This window comes from Eutrigla gurnardus, assembly GCF_963514095.1.
Source record: "Eutrigla gurnardus genome assembly, chromosome: 19".
Taxonomy (NCBI): domain Eukaryota; kingdom Metazoa; phylum Chordata; class Actinopteri; order Perciformes; family Triglidae; genus Eutrigla; species Eutrigla gurnardus.
This window is the reverse complement of record NC_139930.1, coordinates 12,004,932-12,015,646: the sequence shown is the minus strand read 5'-3', so window position 1 is coordinate 12,015,646 and position 10,715 is coordinate 12,004,932. Positions and strand designations below refer to the sequence as shown.

Here is a 10,715-nt window from a genome sequence, read left to right as displayed (position 1 = left end):
AGAGATAATGTCACCCAGATTTTGTATAATATTGGCTTAAATATGCCCCTCCGTGTGTATGACAACGGCTTGTTCAAGCAAAATCCCACTTTAATCACACTAAATAAGCACGATTGATTATTTGCTGAGTGAGCAGGCATAGATCACGATTATTAGTCCCCTCTGGTAATGGAGCCGCTTTTAGCTTTAACCAATATATAGACGTCTCCAGCAGTAAATTATCTGGAGACATCCCAACTTGTGTTTTCTGGAGGGTTAAATAGTTTAATGTATCCTGTTGTTGCAGATTTTTTTTTTTTTTTATTAGAAAGTTAACCATCGCTCATCATCTTTTACTTCCATCATAAACTCATTCAACCCAGCCTTTGACATGTGTATTCTTCTTCTGAGGAGGGGGGGCGGGGGTCCTTGGTGTATGTGCAAGTTGGAGAATTATAAAAGGAAACCTTCAATCTAGTGCAGCCATAAGGGAATACAGAGGAGGGGGGGCAAATCGAGAGCGGTGATTTCCAAAATGGCTCGGCCATTGAATGACAATAGCCAGGCCCTCTGCCTGTCTCTTTTTCTTTCACTGCTGCAGACTACAAAAACTAACATAATAAAGCTGGCAGGGAAAATGACCAAATGTGATTTATTATGATTAGAACAAATCATTGTGATTTAAATCTGGCAGGAAAAATGTCCACGCTAACTGAATTTCTAGTTGTCTGATTCAGTGTGACTCGTGTCCTTTTTTTTTTTGGAGGGGGGGGGGGTTGTATCTTTTTATTGTTGCTCTAAACAGGGGTTGGGGGGTCTCGGCGGTATCAGCACATGCTTCACAACCGCCGCTTCTTCCCCGTGGAATCCCTGACATTCCTGTCAGTGAGAATATATACAGGGGAGTTTATCGTATTTATTGCAGAAGACAGCGTTGATGAAAATACATCATTCAAACATTTAAGAAGGCACTGACAAGAGAGTTAAGAAATAATGAGCTGTTTGGAAAGGCACATAACTAGTTAACATTTCAGTATTTATACCTATTATTCTACTAAAGTCATTAAAATGTTTCCTTTACATCTGATTATTTTCTCTTTTCTAGTACTGATGTGATATGGCAGAAGTGTTGCATATTTTATTTCGCTCCAGGTCATGTAACCACACCTTCCCTCTCAATATATTTGGGAGTATTTTCCAGAAATAGAGATCATTGTCACTGTGTGCCTAACAATGTTTTCATCAGTCCTCTAATCTATGGAAGAGTCGGTGAGCAGCCCCACATATTCTCTCATCCGTCAAGGAAGGGAAGATTTTTTTCAATAAATAATTCACCACTGATAGCCAGCCCTAATGTCTACATGAACAAATCTCTCAGTTACAGCCATCTTGGGAGTAAGCCAGTCCAAGAGCATGCTTAATAAACAAATACAGGGCCTGACAAGCTCTGGTTTCACTGATGTCTTTCCGAGAGGAAAGTATTTGAAGACAGTCGGTGAAACAACATCCTTTCTGTGGGTGAGGGTTTAGGGGTCAGGTGTGGGTTATTGCTGTGAGAGCGAAGCATCCCGTTGTATTGTTAGCGCCGATACACTTCTGGGTAGATTTATTGTCCATTTTACACGGGGCACTGAGTTTTCTTTATAATTCTCTTCTAAAATGTGATGATGCTGCACCGATTTAGTGGGAATGAAATGTCAAAGGATCGTAGGTGAAGATAATACAAATATATGAATTAACAAATAATTTCCCATATGAACGAAGGCATATCTCTGCTGTCTTTAAGAGCATGTCATCCTTTGTGTCCACTTCTTGGACCAGGGCTGAGTCAGTATCAGCCTTACATCGACCACATGTTCGCTGGGACTAGAAACATGATCCAGACATGATTCCCCTAACCCGGCCCTTAGGGTGAAGTGTGTGTGTGTGTGTGTGTGTGTATGTGTGTGTGCCTCTGCAACATCTTCCCATGGAAACTTCTTGTCACACACTACAAACAGATTTATTCTTTTTGTAGCATTATGATGAACGATGTTATGTTGTTTGGTATGTTCGGATCAGACGGGAAACATGACATTTGTTTTTTGTACAAATAAGTCCAAACTTGTGGCGTTATCAGGTTACATGTGTGTATTTATAGTGCAAAATCAGGTGTGTGATCAGGTGTGTGTGTGTGTGACTGGACATGGTTGCCGGTCAGTTATGTAGCCCATCTGTGTTTCTGCTGTAAGACTCCCCGACATGAAATATTCAAGGTCCAGTGAAAATTGATCTGCTGATCTGAAGTCTGTTTCTTCTCTCTCTCTCTCCCCCCCTCTCTCTCTCTTTCTCTGACCAGATCCCCATGGAGCTGCCTTGAAGAAGGATCCTAATATCACATATCAGTTAGATGACCAAGTTCAGGGCCTGCTGCTCCACTGCTGCAGCTCAGCGCCGGAGCTCGGATCAATGGAATACTGTTGGGGATACAGCGGACCACACCCACATAGTGATCAGACCCTCTGATTGGATATCACATGGAGGTCTTGACCACTGCCATGGCTTTCATGCAAATAGATGAAGGTAATTTTAGCCCCTTAAGTGAAATTTGATTTGCGTTAAGAGCTCTTGCTATTTTTTTTCTCTCTCTCTTCTTCTTAATGTAAAATGGTTTGATTAATAGTCTGGGAGTCTATGGAGAAATATTATCAACAGTTTAATGTTTCTCTCTCTCCACTAAATTAGTGATGCTGCTGCTTCAGTTCACTGCCACTCTTTTAGGCAAGAAACAGTTCCCACTCAAAAATACACTCACGTGTTTACAGTAATCACTTGTTAGGCTCCAGATCAACTGCCTTCCTAATCACAGGCCAACAGGTAATTTAATCCGTGCTGTGGAACGGGGAGAAACACACAGAATCACTGACAACACACTTTAAGACAAAAACACCAAACACACTCACACACACTGTCACATGCAGAAACTAAAATGTTATCAGCAAACAAGCCCTGCTATACCATTGTATCCACCTACCCAGATCGTGGCTGTTACGTGCTCTCCTAAATGTCTGCGACACTTCACCTCACCTCCTCAGAGCGGCACGGCGCTGCACCCTGACTAAATGAAAAACAATCTGAGGAAACAGGGAACAATCCTAGGCAGGCTCCAGCGGGCTGCCATAAAAAAGAGAGGCTGCACTCCCCAGCCTCTCCCTCATGCCTTCAGCTTTAACTCTATGGGCTGATGAAAGATCAATGGCCCGACTGGGCAGCCGCTGCTGTGCCTGCTGTCCGCCACTGAACCAGGAAGCGAGCCAATTACAAAACACCAGGAAAAAAAAAAAAAAAGAAAGAATGGGAAAACCCTCAACCTTTTTTGCAAACTGAGTGATTAGTGAAATCATTTTTTTGTGTTTGTGTATGGGAATGTTTTCCTGTTATCTCTCACAAACGCTCTTTCCAGCCCACTGCACTTATTTTTAAGGAAAATGTTGAACGTTTCCAGTCTGTGGCTCATATTCCAAACTCATTTTAACCTAGGTCTCACCCCACATCCCCCACCTCTCCCTACCTCGCCCTCTTTAACACCCCTTTAACCCTCCGCCCCCGGCCTCCAGAAGCCTCATGCCAGATCTGTACCAGCTAACCGGCCCTCTGGATCTCCGGCAGGAGTAATGGGGGTTGGCGCTGGGGTTTGGTGCAAACAGGCAGCGGCAGACAAACAAATCATGTTAAGTCTCTGCTGCCACGGCTGGCAGCACACTCAAAGGGGAGCCAGTGTCCTGCCAGGGAGGAGGGTGCACCCATTTTCCCAGGGAGGGGGTGAGGGTGAACATGAGGGAGGGTACAGCAAGGAGGGGAGGCCTGGTCCTTATCGAGCCCGGATCACAGACACCTCCGCCCCTCCTGGCAGGAATGCACACAGCCCCGGTGGGAGGAGAGAGGCAGAAGAAAGGAGGAGGAGGAAACAAGCAGACATTAAGAGGGGAAGTAAAAAGGGAAAGAAAAGAACGAGTGAGGGGAAAGTGAGAGACTGAATGAAGGAGGGAGACGCACACACACACACACACACACACACACACAGAAAAAAGACCTGCCCAGCTCAGGAGAGGGAGTGTCTCCGAACACACACACACACACACAGACAAAAACACACCGTTCACAGCACTCAACACACCCTCAGTGGATTGCAATCACCACAGGGAGGGCACATTGGAAAACAAACAGGGCATTAAGGCGCCTAAATACCATTCTAACCATGCAACGGTGGTTATCATTACGTCAGTCCGGTGACCGTTTTAATGCAAAGTGTGTCACTGATGACAGCTGAGGAGGGATCTGAAAGCCGAGCGTGGTTACATACCACGGAGGTGTTAAACTCCATGTTGTCAGACCGTCACAAAATGTTACGACTATTGGTATTTTTAGGCTGTGTGTTCGGGCCATTAAGTACAAATTAAGCATAATAAAAAAAACATGTAATTGTGAGTAATATCCCAGAAGAGTCTTTTTTTCATCTCTTTGTTATTGAGTGATATTTTTATCCCGTTGTTGTTTTCCAGAATAGGAACACGTCCCTTATGAGACCTTAGAGCACATTTCAGATATCATGCTTGCAAATATTCCCTCGTGCAGGATGATGGGATATTGAGCGTATAAAGATCCTCAATTATTGGATTGTATGATATTTCCGCAGCCTCTCGTGGGATGGAAATGTTTTTTTTTTCGAGGCATTTGTGACGTTAACATGGCATTCCTGGCTGCGAGCGCTCTGTGGTTGTGTGTCAGGGCAAAGAACAGATTTTGTCAGGTGGAGAGTCGGGTTTAGGGGTTCATTTACAGTTCACGCGATAGCATTCCTCGCAATCTTTACGTTTCCATTCACCCCCTCACTCTCTCTCCCCCTTTCCCGTCTTCGCTCCCTCGCTTGTACGGTTCTTTCGACTCTCCTTTTGAAATGCTAATATCTTTGAACGGTTATTCCTCTCCTGTTGACATAACTCACTTTTATGCGGAGAGCTTCGTCATGTGTATATTTTGCATGCTTTGCACGGGAGCGATACCTCCATGACGGAGACGGTGTACTTGCTGTTACTTCCATGTACTGATCCCTGGTTTACTCTTAAGTGTCTCTGACATGCGCCGCTGTCTGCTGTGGTACAATCCAAACACACAACCAAAGACACAAACTGTTGCAGCCAACACAATACCAGCTCAGTAATCCTCCTCTTAACGGTTAACACAACAAGTCTAACAAAGAAGGGATAGACAGGCATGCGGGAGGGCGAGTACCTCAGTCATGCCAGCCACAAAGTCAGTTGTTAAGGCACATAATATTAGTTAGTTGCTGACAACACATACATAATAACGTGGAAATGAATGATTTAATTTGTGGCTAAATGTCTTTCAATTCACTTTTCACTTACCATTGTGCTTAGCGTAATTATTGCCCATAAAATAGCATCATGATTTAAAAGGCAACTCTTTTTTTTAAAGAGCCTAGAACCTAGAAGTACGTCACTACACAAAATAAGTGTAGATTTTTAATCGTGAGCACTGTGATAGTGATGCTCGATGGCACACAATCAAATGTCTGTCTGAATCATATTAAGATAAATTAATTACTGTACAATTTTATAAAAATTCTTTAGAAGTTTTTTTTAATTTTCTACTGCATTTGAAGTTTTTATTGCCCAAATTGTTTTTATGTTATGCTATTTTATTCTAATTTTGCCACTGCAATTAGAAAAATGCATTTAGTATATTTAATTATTAATCATTTTGAGAAAAAAATACTGTAATCCTTTAGTTCAAGTCATGTTTTTACTAAAACTATCAATACCCAGATAAAATGTCTGGTACAATCGTGTGTCTAAAAAAGTTATATAATTAAAAATGATATAAAAACATGTGTCACACCACCAGCTGCAACATATTTGGAGTAACTTATTTGTGTTTGTTTTTGATGTCTGTTAGTTTTAGCAACATAATAAAAAAAAAAATAAAAGTGCTCTGTTGCTGAATGAATTAGCAGAAGTTCCTCGATGTAATCAAACAGCAGCATAAAAGTCGTTTCTCTGACTTTTCCTTCTTCCCTTTCTCGCTGAAACGGGAAATCTTCCCGTCTCAGCTACAGAGCCTCAGCCCAGTTCCATCTGTTTGTCTCACCAGAGTGGCGGCGAGGCTAACTTATTGCTAGCACATGTGACCGGGTGAGTGTGTGTATGTGCCACGGCCTATCACACAGCATCCCCATTGCCTATCAGCTGCCCCCCCCCAGTTGGATCTCTACCTTCATTAATGCAGGCCCACGGCGAGCGCATGTCTCCACATGTTAACATGGGACGCAAACATCTGGCTCGTTTTGAATGTTGTGGGTCCCCTTTCCTCCCTTAAACGCTCGCCTGCTCTTTTCTGGTGTCCTAGTAGGGGCAACTCAGTGTTTAGTCTTTCCAGGGGAGAGGAAGCGGCGCTGGTGTTGTCGTGGCGCGGGACTTCAAAGGGGGTCGGGACGTCAGTCACGAGGGCAGAACCTGGTCAATGACAGGGATTTATCGTCTAATAGCCCCTCTGGGGGACTTTAGGTCTAATTTCAGAGGTGCTGAAAGTAGGATTTTATAGAGTATGCCATGTCCTAAGGTCCTTTTGTTTCACATGTTTTTTTCATTAGACAGAGGCTAATTGCTATGATAATGGGGAAGTTAATATCATGTTTTTTCTCGTCCAACTTTGAATAGATTTAGTGAGATAAGTGTATGGAAAATTAAAAGCATTTGGTCTCACAGAGCATTAGTGGATTGTGATATAACATACGACAATTGCGTGATCATTAACATGCACATAAACGATGTTAAGTGCTTTTATTCATAACTTTACATGGCAATTAATTTTATAGTCTTTATCTAACCCGGATATGAAGTCACCCAGGGATAGCCCGTAACAGCTGGCAGTCCGACTGAACCCCCGGCTCACTTTAATATTGATGTCTCCATCCCCTTGTCTCTCCATCAGCAATATATTTAATGGTCACATTCTGTGCTTATTCAGCGCAAGAAAAACGAGAGCAAGGTAAACATGCCAACTCGAGAGCACGAGACATCAGTCTTGCAGCTTGAAATAACGGAATTGCATTTAATGAGACGTAAGTTGAGAGGGCGGACATTTGTTTTGTTTCTGACCGCATGTGCCGAATTAACTGACAAACAGTGAACTTCTCAGACTTTGGGACTGCGGAGTGTTCCAGCGGCCATCAATACTAGCTCGTGATCTGTAGTCGTTGTCAGCCAGGAGGTCGTTTGAAAGAAATGCACATTTAATGGCTTGATCCATTGTGATTGGAGTGGTTAATTGATGATCTGGTTGTAAATTTCTGTCTCATGGCTGTCACTGTCTCTCCTCCCCTTCTTTCATCGTCCTCGCTGTTTCCCTCCTTCTTTGTCTCTTCCCTTTGCTCAACGTGTCCTGTCACTTGTCTCTCTCTCTCTCTCTCTCTCTCTCTCTCTCTCTCTCTCTCTGTCTCTCCCTCTCTCTCTCGGCCCGTCCCTCCTCTTATCTACTGGGAAAGTCGGATGCACTGTACTCTTGAACCATTCACAGTTGAAATCCATCTAATTGCCTCGGTTGAAATGCATCTTATAAAACGATTCACATTCATGCAGCGGGAACTGTTTGTGTTGGCCGCCAACCAAACAGCGAGCTCTGGGCACGCCAGATTTTCGAAGGCTGAGGGGGATGCTGGGGTGCTGCTGCCGGTGCAGATGTGCCGCCTAATTACAGATCCCACCATGCGGAAACTATTCTTCGCAAACCATTTCAAAGCATCTGCAATAGGTGTCACTGCAAGGTTAAACCAACTTCAAAATGCAAGTCCTGTTTCCATTCCTCGCCGCTGAATTGATTGTGCGCCCTCGCCAAGGAGAGGGGGGAAAGGTATTGAAAGAGGCTTTGTAGCCCCGGTTCATGGCTCGCATTAGCGTTTGCCGCTTGTGCACAGAGCGCCTTCCACATGAAGACTGGGCTGCATAACAATCGTTTTGTTTTGTCTATATCACAAACATTTCAACCAGTTTTTCAGGTTGAAGTCTATTGATTTGAAAAACATTGTAATAGTTATTCATTGTAAGATATGATGTGTACTCACGGCAGAGGACTGAAAACTGACCTGATTACATCTTATGCCGATTTGGATGCTTTCTGGGAAGGTATTGATTTAGTCAATTGCAGTAGTTAATGGTGTCTTTTAGATGCTAATTGAAACCTGGAAAAGAAAGTATAAGGTTTCATATATTCCTGTAATGACGATGTCAACCAAAACAGAAGGGAAGTTATATATATGCCACTCATCGCGACACAAACGTTTAATGTAGAAAAAAAATTCTGTGTGAAAACTTTTCTCTGAATGTCAGTTGAATCAAAAATAGCCGTCGTGCTTTTAAAATAAAAACACACCGACAGCAGTTTAATGATGGACTCCAGACAAGGTGACACTAACGCTATAAGTGGTGGACAGCTGAGTAAAGAACACAGCGCTCCGGATCACGGGACGGACGTGACTGATCAAAGGCTGAAAAACATAAGGTCACGGGTTCTGGTGTATGGTAGTATATTATAGTGTAAAGCATCTGTTTCTGAATATATCAGACACTTGTGAAAGTTCTCTTTTAACTTCAAAACTTGTAACATCTCTTACTTCTAACTTATTATTGTTTACTTATCACTGTTATAACCTCAAAGAGATGTTTATTCCCCAAACGCAAAAAGCAAATTGTGTGGAAAGTTGTGATTAAAGTTATCCATAAAGAATATTTTCCGGAGCAGTTGTTTGATCATCTTTTGCTCTGCTGCTGGATATCGAACTAATACTTGGTTGTCTTGTTGGCCTTGAACTTATCTTGTTTGTTTTTTCTCATTTGAGGAAGGAGAAAGCTGACATAAGAGACAGTGAAGGAGCCGTCTGTGCATATGTAGGTGTGTTTGTGTGTGCAGCACTATGTCTGGCCGGCCATGGCCACATCTGTTTGTCATGTTAGCACTTAAGCGCCTGCAGGAGCCACGATACTAAGTGGAGACAGAGTCCTCTCTCCCACTCTCTCCGTCCTCCCCTTCTCCTAATTACATTTGTTCATTAATCCATTTTCTGCCCACTTCTCTTTCTTGTTTATGTTCTTGCTCCAGTGGGCTTTTGCCTCCTCGGACCAGCAGACAGTGACCTTTAAGGAGATGCCAAAAGACTCTGTAAGACAATGTTACCCCTTCACCCTTTCAGCGCACACACACACACACACACACACGCACACACACACACACACACACACACACACACACACACACCCCAGCCCAGTCACATCTTGGCCCCTTAGTATCCCCTCAGGCCATCTCCTTCAGAGAGGCTAATGGAGTTAGCCTAATGTCTGCACAGCGCCAGCCATAAAACTGATTTGAGGCTAAAGGCTTGGTGCCGAGACCACCACTCTGCCTACAAAAAAAAAAAGAGAGATGTGAGTGAGATGTTAAAAGAGAGCAAGTGTATCTTTAGAGGAAAAGAGGCTGGGGGGTGGGCCGCGGCGGGGGGCAGGCTGGCGTAACTAAGGCAACTGCAGACAATCTAATTGGTATTGACATCCTTGTCTCGGAGGAAATTTGACATCTAAGGGCAAATCATTCTATTTAGTCGCCTGAATAGTCTCCAAGGCGGGGCCTGAGGAGCACAATCGCGCTGGAGCGTTGTTCTGGTCCTCATGTCTGGGCCAGCTCTGCCATGCAGCAATCGATCCTAATCTGATCGGGGGAGGGGAGGAGGATAAGCGCTATGGGGAGAGAAAAAAAAAATGACAATAAAATCAAAAGCTCTGTTGGGATAATATTTAACAAGAGGGAGTACAATTGGGCCCTGCTGGGGCGGCTGCCTGTAATGCACTTGTGCCGCTGTAGCATGGTTAATGTATAGAAAACTCCGGCAGTAATGGCTCTTCAGCCAAGGTGGCCGGGCTTCAAAGAAATCTGCTTGCTTTAGCTAAAAGACTGGCAGTCCGGGGGCCGCCAAAGACCTTCATTCTGTTAGAGCATCAAATATGGCCCCCACTCAGGACACACAGACGCCCTGATTTTATTATCCTCACTCCCCTGAGAAACTCATCTCATCCCTTTTTGTTTGTGTGACTGACCATCAACGTGAAAGAGTGAAGCGGTGCTGTCCATCAAAAGGTTGCCTTTTTTTTTCTTCTTTTAGGTCAAAGAGGAAGTAAAGGGTATCCGCGGTGTCTCCACTCCAACAGCAGCGACACTTTACATTAACTGGATGCCACAGTTTTACAAGACATGAAGCTTGATTTGTGATGAAGACATTTTTTTATATAGTTATCATTTGTCCTTTTATCTGTCTATATCCCTAAAATCCAAGCCCGTTCCTAAAAAATGACGTTCGTGCAATAAAGTTGTCAGAACTGGAGATGAAAGTATTCAAAATTCAGACCTGTCTTTTATAGACATTCTTATGGCAGCTGGTGTATGAAGTCAGTTTCCCTCAAATCAAGCATCAATCTTTGCATTGTGACGGATGTCTTTGGCTCTTTCTTGGATACATCTGGATACCTCATCACGTGTATGGCATCAGCAAAGTGGGTGCGCCTAAAAAAAAAAAAAAGTATTTTTCCTCATCATCTCCTGATCACTGAAGTTTTATCACGAATATACTTGACTATACAGTCGAGCCCTTCTAAGCGAGGAGATGCATACAGGTACTCCTACAAGCGGTCCTG

General features: G+C 43.5%; 1 long non-coding RNA gene across 1 annotated transcript in view; it reads left to right on the top strand.

The window, feature by feature from the left end:
* LOC311029426 overlaps positions 1–10,715 on the top strand; it is a 41,699-nt gene that overhangs the window by 8,902 nt on the left and 22,082 nt on the right. Inside the window, exon 2 of the long non-coding RNA XR_014598880.1 lies at positions 2,318–2,541. This is a non-coding gene — a long non-coding RNA (uncharacterized lncRNA). The remainder of the gene's footprint in view (positions 1–2,317; positions 2,542–10,715) is intronic.